Consider the following 13,518-nt stretch of genomic DNA (forward strand, 5'->3'; position numbering starts at 1 on the left):
TTTGGATACATGAAGTTCCTGTGTTGATGTAAGAATGTTCAGAGATAAAATGACTAGATTAGGAGAGCTGTAACCTAGTCAGCATATTAATCCATTGATGGATTAGTAATTTGAATTGACTAAGTGGTAACTAGGCAGGTGGGACATAATTGGGGGTGTGGGTTGCTGGGGGCAGGGCGGGCTTTGGGGATTTTATCTTATTCTCTGGATTTCTCTCTCTCTCTCTCTCTCTCTCTCTCTCTCTCTCTCTCTCTCTCTCTCTCTCCTTCCTGATGGCCATGTCCTTAGCAGCTTTCCTCTCCCACATTCTTCAGTAATGAATGTTCTGTCTCATCTATGACCCAAAGCAATAGAGTTGGCCAGCTGTGGACTGACCCTCTAAAATCCTGAGCCCCAAATAAACTTTGCATCTTTTAAGCTGGTCTTTTTGAGTATTTTGGTCACAGTGACACAAAGATGACTAGCACAGATTCAGGCAGACAGAAGCCAGAAAGGACTGGGTGTTTGTTATCAGCACCTGATGCCTTAGATCTCTTCCTCCATCCTGAGAACTACCTCTGTCAGTCCCTGCAACATCAGGAAAGTGAAACACTTTGTATTCCTTTGATTATTATGTCTTCTGTTATTTGCAAATTGAAGGAATCCAAACTAATAGAAAAGCCAGAATGTTCATGAGAAATTTTGGACAGTGAAAGAAGACAAATTCTTGCTTCAGATCTTTCTTCATTCTATAAGAAAACAAAGTGGGACAATGAACACCACAGGACAGAACAGGGCTTTTTTTTCTTAGGAAAAACAACAAAAAAAATAAATTGCAATAGGGATCTAAAAGTCTAAAGGTTAATCAATTCGATCCAAATTTGTATAGTAAGGACAAATATGTGACATGACTAATTAACACATTAATTGAAATGAATGAAATAATTAATGAGGTGAATCCTAACCTTAGGAAAAATATCCCTTTATACTGGCATTTTTCAAAAAGAAGCTTTATGGTTAATTATTTTATAGGAGCTGAATATAATCTGATGTGAAGAAATAGAAATGGAAAGGAAAGATATTCTAGCCAGATTATAACATTGAAAATTGGATGAGGATGGCATTTTAAAGAGACTTTAAAGACACAGGGTCTACTAAAACAGTATACCTCGTGAAACATGGAAAACAAGAGTGGAAAGTGAGATCCAGATGATTTAAAATCTTTTTATAGCAGTAACATACAGAAAATGCAGCTCACTGAACTTCATGGTTCTTTCCCCTGTATTTCCACCTGGAACTATTTAGAAGGGCTGTTTTTGCAAAGGTCACATCTTTGTGTTGCCTATTGTTTTAGTCAGGTTTTTCACAATGATGACCAAAAAACCTGACAAGAATAATTTTAGAGTAGGAAAAATGTACTTGGGGCTCATAGTTTCAGAGATTTCAGTTCAGAGATGGACAATTTCATTGCTCTGGGCCCTAGATGCAGCAAAACATCATGGAGGAAGGGCATTATGCAGAGGAAGAAGGCAGCTCAAGAGGTGGCCACCAGGAAATAGAAAGAAAGTTCTGCTCACCAGAGACAAAATATCCACCCCACAGGCACACCCCAAGGGACCCACCTTCTCCAACCACATGCTACTTGCCTATAGTTAACCACCCAGTTAATCCCCACCAGGGGATTAATCCACTTATTATGTTACAACTCTCATAATCTAATGTTTTCACCTCTGAAAATTTTTGCATTGGCTAATAAGAGTTTTGGAGGGACAACTCCTATCTAAACTATAGCACCTATACTAATAAAGACTAGCAATGCATATATTTAAATGTAAATTTATTCATATTCATAGTTTATTCATAATCCTATTGACATATGATTTTGATAGTTGTGACTTTATGGAGAGAGAGAAGCAGGGGTGGTTGAGATAGAGAAACAGAAAAGTCAGAATTAACCATTTTGCCCTGCAGGCCTCTTCCTTAGAGGTAAACTGTTCTGTTTTTGATTTAACATCTGATGGTGTGTGTTTTACTTATCAAATAATGTCAGACTGGTTTAGTAAGAGTTCATAGATATGATTCAGAGAGCTAGAGACGAGGTCTGTGAAACAGAACTTGCTACCAGTTGAAGAGAAAATTGAAGTCATAGAGATAATGATCGATAGATGTGCCACCATTCTAATTAAGAACACCAGAGTCTGTCAGATGTTTGGAAATAGAATTGATGACCTGAAAAATAACCTTGGATTGGAAAATAGCAGGTTTGTGTTGCACCGTGAGCTCCTGAGAGAGTGATGTCTGCTGAAACATACCTTCAACAGTGCAGCATCCAGGAGAGTGCGGGGGATGAATAAATCTGGCCACTTGGAACAATAGGTTCGACCTTCAGCATACTCTAGGACTGTCACTCAGTTGTTGGTATACATGTAGAGGTTTAAAGAATTAGAAATAACTTCTATTGTAATCTTCCTTTCAAACATTCTGTCATTGAATACATTTATCATTCCACATGATAATTTCATTCTCATGGAGCTCTTCACCTCTTATGAGTAAAAGCAGGAGAAAATTTTAGAGATGGCTGCATTTTTTTTACAAGTCTCAGTTCTTCAGATATTTAGAATTTTCTTTTCTTGGATGTTGGGTCTTTTTCAATGGAACTTGCACTAAATATATTAAAAAATGTACTCAAGGGAAGGCGTGAAGTGAGTATTTCAGATCTCTGTATTTCATAAATTGAAAGTTTTGATATTTTTTGGCTAATGTTCATGAATTTAAATTTCACAACATAATGTTTATGCAAAGAGAGTACAGAAACATATTCTCAAAATAATTGAAAATGAAAATCAAGTGCTCTTCTAATCTAAAGCTTTCACTTTTATCCCAAATGCCCTGCTTCTCCACATGTGCTGAAATTTTCTTTGTTTTTTCCCCCAGCAGAGGGTGCAAAATATTAAACCTTGGAACTACGACATAAACTTGTATTAAAATTGTGATGATTTGCAAATTCAAAGGGGAAAAAATTCTTAACTGTTCTTGGAGTCTGACTTGATTATGAGGAAGAAGTCTAATTACCATCACAGCTCTGAAGAGAGGGTCATGAATGTCAGTAATCATGGAGGGGGCGACTTCACTACGGGGGTTTTCAAAACCAGGGTCATAATAAGGACAATCTAGTCAAGAAAGAACTTATGCTTAGACTTAGTAACCAGAGCACAGCAACATTTGATGTCCATAAATGTATATAACTTATATTTTAAATACAGGAAAATAGATAACTCTCTAAGCATCTATTCTGAAGATCTTCAAATATGATTTAAAATGGAGTCTTCCTTACATACCTTGGACACAAACTACAGATATTCTAGAACCACTGTGGCTAAAATAAACTCTTTAGCTCTAGGATGGCTGTTGGCTTCACATATTTTTTTTTTATAATCTGATATGATAGACTGAATTGTTGGCCATGGATCATTACTATCCATATTTATGCCTTTTGCTCCAAGATTTCTTTGTTTTTCTCATAGACTTGAAGCATATTCTCACTTATCCCATTGATTTTAGTCTTAGGTATTTGGCTTTGTTCTCTGCTATTCCTCCTCCTCTTACTCCCCCATCCCCTTGTTCTCCTCTTCCTGCTTCTCCTCCTTCTTCACTATATCCTGATATCATAATGCAAGCCAAGTCCTGAGATGTGTTCCTGTGGTAGGACTTTCTCCCTGGCATCTCCTCTGTCCCATAAGAAAAGTTCCCTCGGTACCTGCAGCACCTTCAGCTGAGCCCTCCCAGTCAGCTGAAGTGGTGCAGACTGAGCTGAATCTGTAATACAGAGCTAGGCCAAACCTGGCCCACACTGGGAAGCATAGCTCTCTGGCAGACACAGCTAGATCAATTGCACCACAGTTATATGAGCATGAATAAATGATTTTTTAAAAGCCCCCAACCCCAGAGGAAGTTTGTGATGAAGCACTATCATGGTGATAGTTAAACAATGCAATGGAATCCTTCCTTCCTCTAGGGCAATTGGTTTACATTCAATTCATCCTTTCTTCCATTTATTTAATAAAGAATGGGGTCAAAATTTATGATCTAGACATTGGGGATATAGAAATATAAAACAAAATTGCTCTTGTCTTTTGAAAATCTCACAAGTAAGAAAATATGGCAGGTTCATTTACCAATAAATGTAACATGGTAGAAGAATTTATATGATACAGTGAAAGAGATAAAGATCCTGTGGTCAGTTCTATCTGACTGAAAGAGAGTGTGGGTAAGGACTGTTTCTTGAAGGGGAAGACCTTTATAATTTCACCGGAGCAAAGGTGAAATATGGATTTTATTACCAACTACAATCTAAACCATGAAGGCACACAAAACAAAACACAGACATTTCTCTTTTTTAAAATTTAAATTTTAAACATCACATATATTCCTTATAGAAACACAGGCTCAAAAATTCATGCTGTTTTTTCAACAAATTGTATATACCTACTTTGTACACAGAATTCTGGGTCAGGCTCTTGTTAAATTTATGCATGAATAAAACACAAATCTGTCCTTTGAATGACTATGACACACTGGAAGGGTTAAACAGGCACACAGTGAAAAATATAAATATACCATGTGTATAGAGGTGTTTATTGTCCTTGAACCCAAAAAGGTCATTGGCAAAAATGATAGCTTGATGAAGCACAGACACAACAATTCTAATTCAAGGCAGAAAATAATGACCACTCAGGGGGAGGTGTAGAGTTTGCCATCAGGCTTTAGAAGAAGGAGTTTGAAAGTTCAATAAAAAGAAATTATCTAAAGGTATTCAGAGAAGAGGGCTAGGAGATGCTTCCATTTTTGGAAGCTTCAAGGATATTAAATTTTTTTAAGTGACAGAGGTAAGTTAGAAAAGTTGTGGTGTATTGTTAACATTTTATTTTTACCAAACTAAAGTCAATGACACAATGCAGAAGAGCAATGAGAAGAGCAACATGAAGTTTTACAAATTTATCTGTCAATCATTTTGAAATGCTAGTTGGAGGTAATTCCTGGATGTGGAGACAGGACCTCCTTTGTAGTTGGAATTCAGATTAGTAAGTAATATAATGTGATTTCAGAAGTCTACACCCTGAGGTAGGTCTGGACACTCCTAAGGCGTATGTAGTGCTGTTGGGTATAATTCAATAACAAGACTTAAAATAATGCATGCATCAGAAGGCAACCATGGTTAAGTTAGGGCTCAGGTGGTTGTGTGCCTGAGGAGGGTGCAGAGGGTAGGCAACAAAAGCCACCCTAAGTCCCAAGGTAAACAAATACAATGAAGGCAAAAGGTCTCTCCTCTTGTTGGTTGCATGAAAGCAAGGAAAAAATACCAAATCACTGCTGAGCCTCCTGACACCCCCAAAATAGAACCAAACAAAAAAAAATGCACCATGCTGGGGGACCAAAAAAAGTCCTTGGAAAAAGATCCTAAGGCATCGGGGTGAAAGCTGTTCCCCAAGGGCATTTGCATATGTCTTTGGGGCAGGTCTTTGGGGTAGGCTTTGACTACAGCTGTTCTCATTTCTGATTGTGAGAACAGAATGTTGGAAATAGTCACTATTATGTGATATCAACTCATATTGGTTGAGGAATCACTATGACCCAGACACTGTTCTAAATTCTTAACATATAGTAATTTATGTAATCCTCTTGGAAGGGATGTGAGAAATTGCCATTATTATCCCCTCTCTAAAACTAAGGACACTGAGGTACAAAAAGTTAAGGATCAAGATTCCTCCTCTAGAAACTGGCTCTTAATTCTATGATCTATTTCCATAAAAGTATAAATCTTAGATGTTAGAGATACACTCTGGGCTGGATCTAAGGTTTTGTTCTGACAAGTTCCAAGGTGATGCCCATTCTACTGGTCCTCAGACTAGAGTTAGAAGATTAAGGCACTGGCAGACACCAAATAATGTCCAAACTCTTTGTTCAGGCCTTTGGAGCCATGACTTGTGGGAAATGAGCCTGGGCTAGATTCCAAGGATCCTTCTAGGAAAAGATTTATCTTTGCATCTTATTTTATACTGGAATAATTCATTGTTTAGCAGAATTATACCTTTGAGAAATGGTCTTTGGGGCAGGCAAATAGAAGGAGGGCCTCATGAGATTCCCATTTGGCTGTTGTACTACTAGAAGGTCTGAGGGACTTAATTCAAAATGAAAGCCCTAGGGTTTGGAACAATTAGCTTACCATCTGGCTTTGTGATCTTCGATATATGATTAAACATTTCAGAGAGGCCAGAGCCACTGAAACTCTGAGGCCAGATTTAAGCTTTTACTTTGACAGATGCCAAGTATCCCAAGAGACATCTGTCTTTGGGAAAGAAATTTGATTACACGACTAGATTTTGGATTAAGAACTCGTAGAAAGATTTCCTGAAAATCTTTGGTAGATAGCTGCAGTCTGTTCAAAAGAGGACCATGCCTCCCTAAACCATGATTGAAACTCATGCCTTCCAATTAGGCAAATTATCCTACTGCCATCCCTGTTTGCTTGGTTATTAAACCAGGGAGAGCCAGGCAGTAGGACCACAAGTTTGAGGCCAACCTGGGCAACTTAGTGAGACCTTGTCTCAAAAGAAGTGCTGTGGGTATAGCTCTGGGGTAGATCACTTGCTTAGTATGTGCAAGGCACTGGATTCCATCCCCAGTACTACAAAACACAAACAGGGGAGGACTTCATAACATGCTGTTTTAGATGAAGAGGAGACGAGAAGATAAGAAATGTAGGATATTGGTTCCAACAGGTGTCAAAATGTTGGCTTTGAGACCTTAATTTTTTACCAGTGTCATGGTCCATGGGATGCAGCAGACTCCAGGTTTCCTTCCAAGGTGGGAATATGACTTGGGTTGCTCCCTCACAGCATCATCTTCCTCTGACTAACGAGGATGGACCCAGGAAGGCAAGGACTTAGTGTAGGCCAAGGAGTGCATTGGACGTCTGTCTAGAACTTCCATGGGAACTGCTGTAAAGAAGAATGATCCCTTCTGACAGACTCAAAACTGATAGGATTTAAGTCTGGATGGAACTTCCAGACATCACCAAGTGGATAAAATTTGTTCATTATGGTATGAATCTGGAATATCCCTCCAAACCTCATGTGTTGGAAGCATGATCCCCAATGCAGCAAGGTTCAGAGGTGGGGCTTTTAGGCAGTGATTAGATCATAAGGGCTCTGACTTCATCATCGGGTTAGTCCATGTGATAGATGAATCCATTCATAGCTGGATGGACTGTGGGGTGGTGTGAGCTAGATGCAGGATGTAAGTCTCTGGATCTGCCTCCTGAAAGAGTTGATCTTCCCACTGGCCCCTTGCTAGCTTCCCCCCTTCTTCTCTGTGTCTGTCTCTGTGTCTCTCTTTCTGTCCTTTGTGGCTGTCATGAGCTAAGCAGCTTTCATCCACCATGTCTGTCCTCCATAATGCAATGGAGTTGGCTGACCATGGGCTAAGACTTCTGAAACCAGAAGACAAAATAAATTTTTCCTCCTCTAAGGTGTTCTCATCAGGTAATTTGGTCACATTGATGAAAAGGTGACCAGGACCATGTTTGATACTGAATTCAGTTTAAAGACAAGAAAGAAGACAGAAACTGGGGGCTAATGGGAAGATCTGAGGCTCTGGGTTAGTCTGGGTCTGAAGCTAATAAAAGACCTAGCTGGGTTTTTCCTTTCTATCACAAATAGATTCTCCTTTTCTTTTTCCTTTTTGTATCTATTGTTTGGTATCAAAAGCTCTCTGATTTATCGTCCTAATGACAAGAACCAGAATGTATGGTTGAGGAATTTGTGTTTAATTTAGAATGTAGTTACAAGTTTCCTGGACTGCAGGTATAGAGCAGGGTATGGAGGAGGTGACAGGCTGTGAAATGAATTTGCTGGAAGTCAACTGCAATTTACTTCAATAAAAGAGAAAGACAGATCAGTGTGTAGATGAATAATAAGAGTGTTAAATGGGTAAGTAAAAAAAAAAGTCTCTCTGGACTCTTATTAGGCATCCATTAAAATAAGTGGAGAACTTCAAGTAACTTTTATAACCTGATCATGTGGATGGGTGGAAGCTGTAGAGAGGGAAAGTAGTCCATACAAGTAGATGTTTCTGATTTTAATACATTTCCATAAAATAATTTTTAATTGCATGGGTTTCAGAGTAGAGAGCTGATCACATTGAACACAGATCCAGAAAAGCAACTGTGCTTTCCAAATATCTAATCTACAAAACATTGCAACAGATGCAGGAGGTTGGAGGCCTTGACAATTCTATTTAGCAAGCAGTAAAGGGAGAAATAAGGAAGGAGAGACACATTTTCCCCCGCTCTCGCAGATTTAGTGTCCAGAATACTTCCTGACTCATTGTAGCCCATATGCCTCTACCCACTTTATGTTTTAAGCCCAAATATTTTATTCTCAAATTGAAGGTAGTCAAACCAAGTGGTTTTCTAGTTCCAGAATGAAATGTTCTACCGCAGCCAGAAACCATTTAAAAAATCACCTACTACTTTCCCCTGAGCCTCATAAGCAAACAGATGTGCCATAACGAGGAACCACACGTATCTTATCACTGTCTGTGGCATATGAACACATAGTTACCCCAGTAGAAGGAAAAAAACACTGGTATGCTGGGAAAAATAGGTCTTTAAGAGAGTTAATTATTTAAAATCTGTGTGTAATCTGGGGAGGGGAGAAAAATAAATGAAAGATGAAATGTAATTGAAATGTCTCTAAATCAGAATGATGTTCTCATAATACCACTCTTAGCCTGTATTTTACAGATACATTTCCTCTAATTTGTTCTGGAAGCAGGGTTTTGTTTCTGCATTGATGGGTCTCAGTCAATGACGAGAATCCCTATGACTATTCATTACTTGTTACGGCTAAATCTCTGGTGAGGTGTGAATATTTATGAAGGCTGCCTCTTTTTCATTGGCTTGGATCCTGGTAGCCTTATTAAGAATAAGGTTTACACTAGATTTGCACTCTTGGTGAGCAGGGTAGCATTGCAAATACAGGGTAGAGTTGGAGTGTTTTCAACATCAGCAACACCTGGGAGTATTAAAATTTGGAAGAGTCGGTGTAGCCCCCAGGCTGCATTCTGGTAACGTATGCAAGTTTTGAGATCCTGCCATTTCTTGCTCAGAGTTAATGATTTAAATTTTAAATGCAAGAACTCTCTAAAAAAGAGTGGAGGGGAAAGGTAGATCAACATCAAGAAAGAGGCAGATTTACTCTCAAAGGATCTATCACTGAGTAACAAATGTACATGTCTGAGAAACTTGTCATTTTTAAAGCATTGGGTAGAGAAGGTATTCCTTAAGAAAAAGACACCAGAATAAATGAATGCATTAATTTAAAAATAAGCAAATGCATATATAAGTTGAGTTCAGAAGAGAGAGGGTGTGACGGTTTACAGATTATTTTGTTCTGTAATGTGCATTAATTCTCACAGTTTGTTGACTATACTTAGTACATCCAAAATATAGACCATGAGTAGTTACTTATGGAAAATTTACAGCATGAATCAAAGAAAGAACATTGGAAAAGGAAAAATTTGAAGACATATTCAAGGGGAATATGTGTGGCTATTTGATATAAGTAAAAAAAATTGATCATATTGAACAAAACTTGAAAGTGTAGCCAAAAAATGTTAAGTATCTAGTACATTGAATTATTTAACCATCATCCCAAACTTTACATATAAATCCAGAACATTCTATGTTAGTGGTAAGGCAGCGTTTAATTTGAAAATTGTAGTGTTACAATGATGCTGCCCAGGGTATCCTCATGGCAGTGTGGCCTGCCCAAATTCCATAGCACCATATGTCCAGAACTTGGTTTAATGCTACATAGTGACCATCTTGAAAATCTTAATGATTTTATTTTTGAATTTTATTTTTGTAAGTGAAATCCAGCTGGTCAATGGAGCATGTGCTTGAATAGAGAATGTAAGAGCAATTTCTGACTCTGATATCCCTGTTGTGCCCTTTATAGGTGGTGTTCTCAAAGCCTCATGGATATTGATTTAGCTTGTTTGCCACTGCTGTGACAAGAAGACCTAAGAAGAATAATTTTAGAGAAGAAAAAGTTTATTTGGGGGCTCAGAGTTTCAGAAGTCTCAGTCCATAGATGTCTGACTACATAGCTTTGGCCCAAGACGAGGCAGAACATCATGGCAGACATATATGAAAGAATAAAGTGGCTCAGGATGTGGTCACCAGGAAATGGAGAGAGAGAGAGCTCCTCTCAACAAGGACAAATTAAGTTCCCCAAAGGCATGCTCCTGTTGACCTACCTCCTCTGGCCACACCCTACCTGCCTATAGTTACCACCCAGGTAATCCATTCAGCTGGATCAATGCACTGATTAAGTTACAGCTCTCATAATACTCATTTCACCTCTGAACTTTCTTGCATTTTCTCACCCATGAGCTTCTGGAGGACACCTCATATCTAAGCTATAACAAATACAGACCTTTGGTGCGTTGCACATTAGTGTGTGCAAGTCTGGCAAGACCTCAACTGAGCTTTTGTAGTTGGTTTTGTCTACAACTGGACAAGCATAGGGCTGAAGGAAATGGCTTTGTATTTGAATTGGTGTTATACATGAAGAGATCAATGGTAGAAATCGTGCTAATTTAACATTTAATTTTCTTAGTACAATTTAAAAGCACAAATTTTAAAAACCACAATAGTTAGGAAAGAAAGAGAAACCATGAACAAAAGGAAAAAACTACACATACAACATTTGTTTTTGCCTGATATTTGAAGAAATTTCACACCAAACACCACAAATATAGTCAGTCATTAGCTATGTATAAAATATGTTGGTTCTCAAAGGGGAAGGGATCTTTCCACTTAAATCATTGAAGTAATATTATCTTATTCTTCCACCTACCTTTTATTTTGTGTGTTTTACCCCCTGAGGATCCTGAGAATGTCAAAGCCAAAAAATAGCAGCAAAGAAATTTGCCCAGAGGTCGCAATAGGAAAATGCTAATAGTGCTTAAAGTTTCAAGAAAAGAACTGATCTTTGTTTAAGAAGTTGGAATGACTTTTCTATTCAAGTGACTCCTTAGCCCTAGTTTTAGGATAGCTCTGTTTTGAGTTTTAATGATCAGTTAGCATCTCACTTCTGATGCCTATCATAGTTGCATACTCTCATTGAGAGTTTCTCCTCATTTGGAAGTCATAGTACAATTATTACATTTGGGCTTTACAGTTTACAAACATCTCAATCTGGGTTAAGGTTTTTGCCTGCATTTGTCATATAGCCTAAGTATCACCTATTAATTGGAATGAACCCATAGTTACTTGTTTACTTATCTAAACTCTTTAGCTGGAATGGAGTCTCCTTTGTCAACTAGGTTATTTGAGCCCATGTCCAAGTCATTCCCAGCCTTGTCCCTGTAACTGAGATAGTGACCCTAAAATTTTGAGGAAGCTTAAGAATCACCTAAAGCTTCTTTTAATCTCGTCATTAAAACAGTTTATAGTTTCAGTATTATCAAGGCAGTAATGGAAGATACCATTTGACGGCAAAATGTATATTGGTGATCTGTTACTTTGAACAATGGAATCAAGAAAAAAAAATAGTCCCAATTTTCAGACTTTAAACTATTTTGATTGTCTGATTACACTCTGGATTATATTCTGCAGCAACTGGACTTGGTTAGAAGAGAAAATACTGGAGTGAAGTGACTTACACACTATTTATGGACCCTGATAGAAGATACGTAAACAAACGTTTGGAATAGTAAATGGCAAAGTTTGACTCCTAAAACTATAATGGCCTCAGGAAATATTTCATCAAAGTAAGTGCTTTGAATTTTTCTTCTTAGCTTAATGACCCTGGTTGGGCATGAGGTAGGGGGTGGATAAGAGGAGGGAATGTATTTATTCTGGTGTAGTCAATGAAAATAGCTGCTAAATTAGCACTTTCCCACCAGTTTAACTAGATTGCTAAATGAAGGGGTGGGGAAAAAAGGAACAGGTATGCATACTACAAGACTAAGTTTTGGTCTTGGATTGACTAAGAAGTGTCCTTATTAGTTTTTTAGAACTGCTGTAACAAATCAGCATGAGTTGAATGGTCTGAAAAACAGACCCTTATTCTCTCACAGTTTGAAACTCCAGATGTCCGAAATCAAGGTATCAGCAGGTTGGTGCTTTCTTGGAAGCTTAGAGGAAGAACCTGTTCCTTACCTCTCTTGTAACTTTTGGTGAGTTCTGGAAATCCTAGTGTCATGGCTTATAGCTGCCCAGTTTCAGTCTCTGCCTCTGTGGTCCCATGGCCATCTTTCTTCCCTGTGTTTCTGTCTCTGTTTTCACACAATGTTCTTCTTTTCTTGTATGCTTGAGTTCAAATCCCCAATCATTTATAAAGACACCAGTCACTGAATTAGGAACCCCAAAGTCCAGTGAGATTTCATCTTAACTAATACTTTTGTAAAGACCCTATTTCCAAATAAGGTCACATTCACAGATCCCTGGAGTTAGAATGTCAACTTGTATTTTTAAAAAATTAGTTGTTGATAGACCTTAATTTATTTATACACAGTGCTGAGAATTAAACCCAGTGCCTCACACATGCAAGGCATGTGTGCTGCTGCTGAGCCCCAGCCCCAGCCCTCAACTTATCTTTGGTAGAGACAATTCATCCCACAAGTGCTTCCCAAGTTCAGACTCGCACTGGAATGTCAACATGCACCTTTGAAAAGAATCCTGAGACCTCAGCTGTGCCCCTTAGAAATTCCTAACAAATATGAGTGGGAGGGTGTCTCAATTTGGAATGTCCTGCAAGTAATTTGAATGTTTGATAAAATCTCTGAGACACTAAAGGACTCTAGTTTTCCGTTTCTTAAAAAGATTTTAGCATCACAAAGTCTGTCTTCCACTAGGAAAACCCACCTTTTCATTATTTTGACACTTAAAAAACTATAAAAAGACCAACAAAAGTGAGGAATATAAATGAATGACAGATAATCAAAAGGAATTTTAGAAAGCTAATCACTTGAGGTATGCTCACTCACTGGGCATTTTAATATACACTGTGTGCTGGCTATGGAGAGGTTCAGAGGTGGCCCTTAGAAACTTCCAGATCAGTTGCTTTTCCTCCTAACAGTGGAGGAAACAACAGACTCATTGTGCTTTGGTGAGGTGAAGTTAGGTGGACCTTACTCTTTCCCCAGGATGTTCCTCAGTTATTAGCCAGTAATGCAAGTGGTTCTTATTATCTGTACTGATCAAGTGGCCAAGAAGCTCCAAAATTATGACAGAATTGATCACTCTGTGCTGTTTATTCCCAGTGCTACTCATATTAAGACTGCATTTAGTTACTAAAGAAAAAACATTTTGAAGGAAGCAAATTGGTTGAAATGTAAACTCTTCCTTTTGACTCCTTTTCCAGAGCCCAAAATACAGATGCCTATAAATATTTCCACAATATTATTTGTGGTACAACCTCTACATAGGATCCTGAGGATCTGAAGGGAGCAGTGAAATCAGCATAAACA

Source organism: Ictidomys tridecemlineatus, chromosome 16 (genome assembly GCF_052094955.1).
Source record: "Ictidomys tridecemlineatus isolate mIctTri1 chromosome 16, mIctTri1.hap1, whole genome shotgun sequence".
Taxonomy (NCBI): domain Eukaryota; kingdom Metazoa; phylum Chordata; class Mammalia; order Rodentia; family Sciuridae; genus Ictidomys; species Ictidomys tridecemlineatus.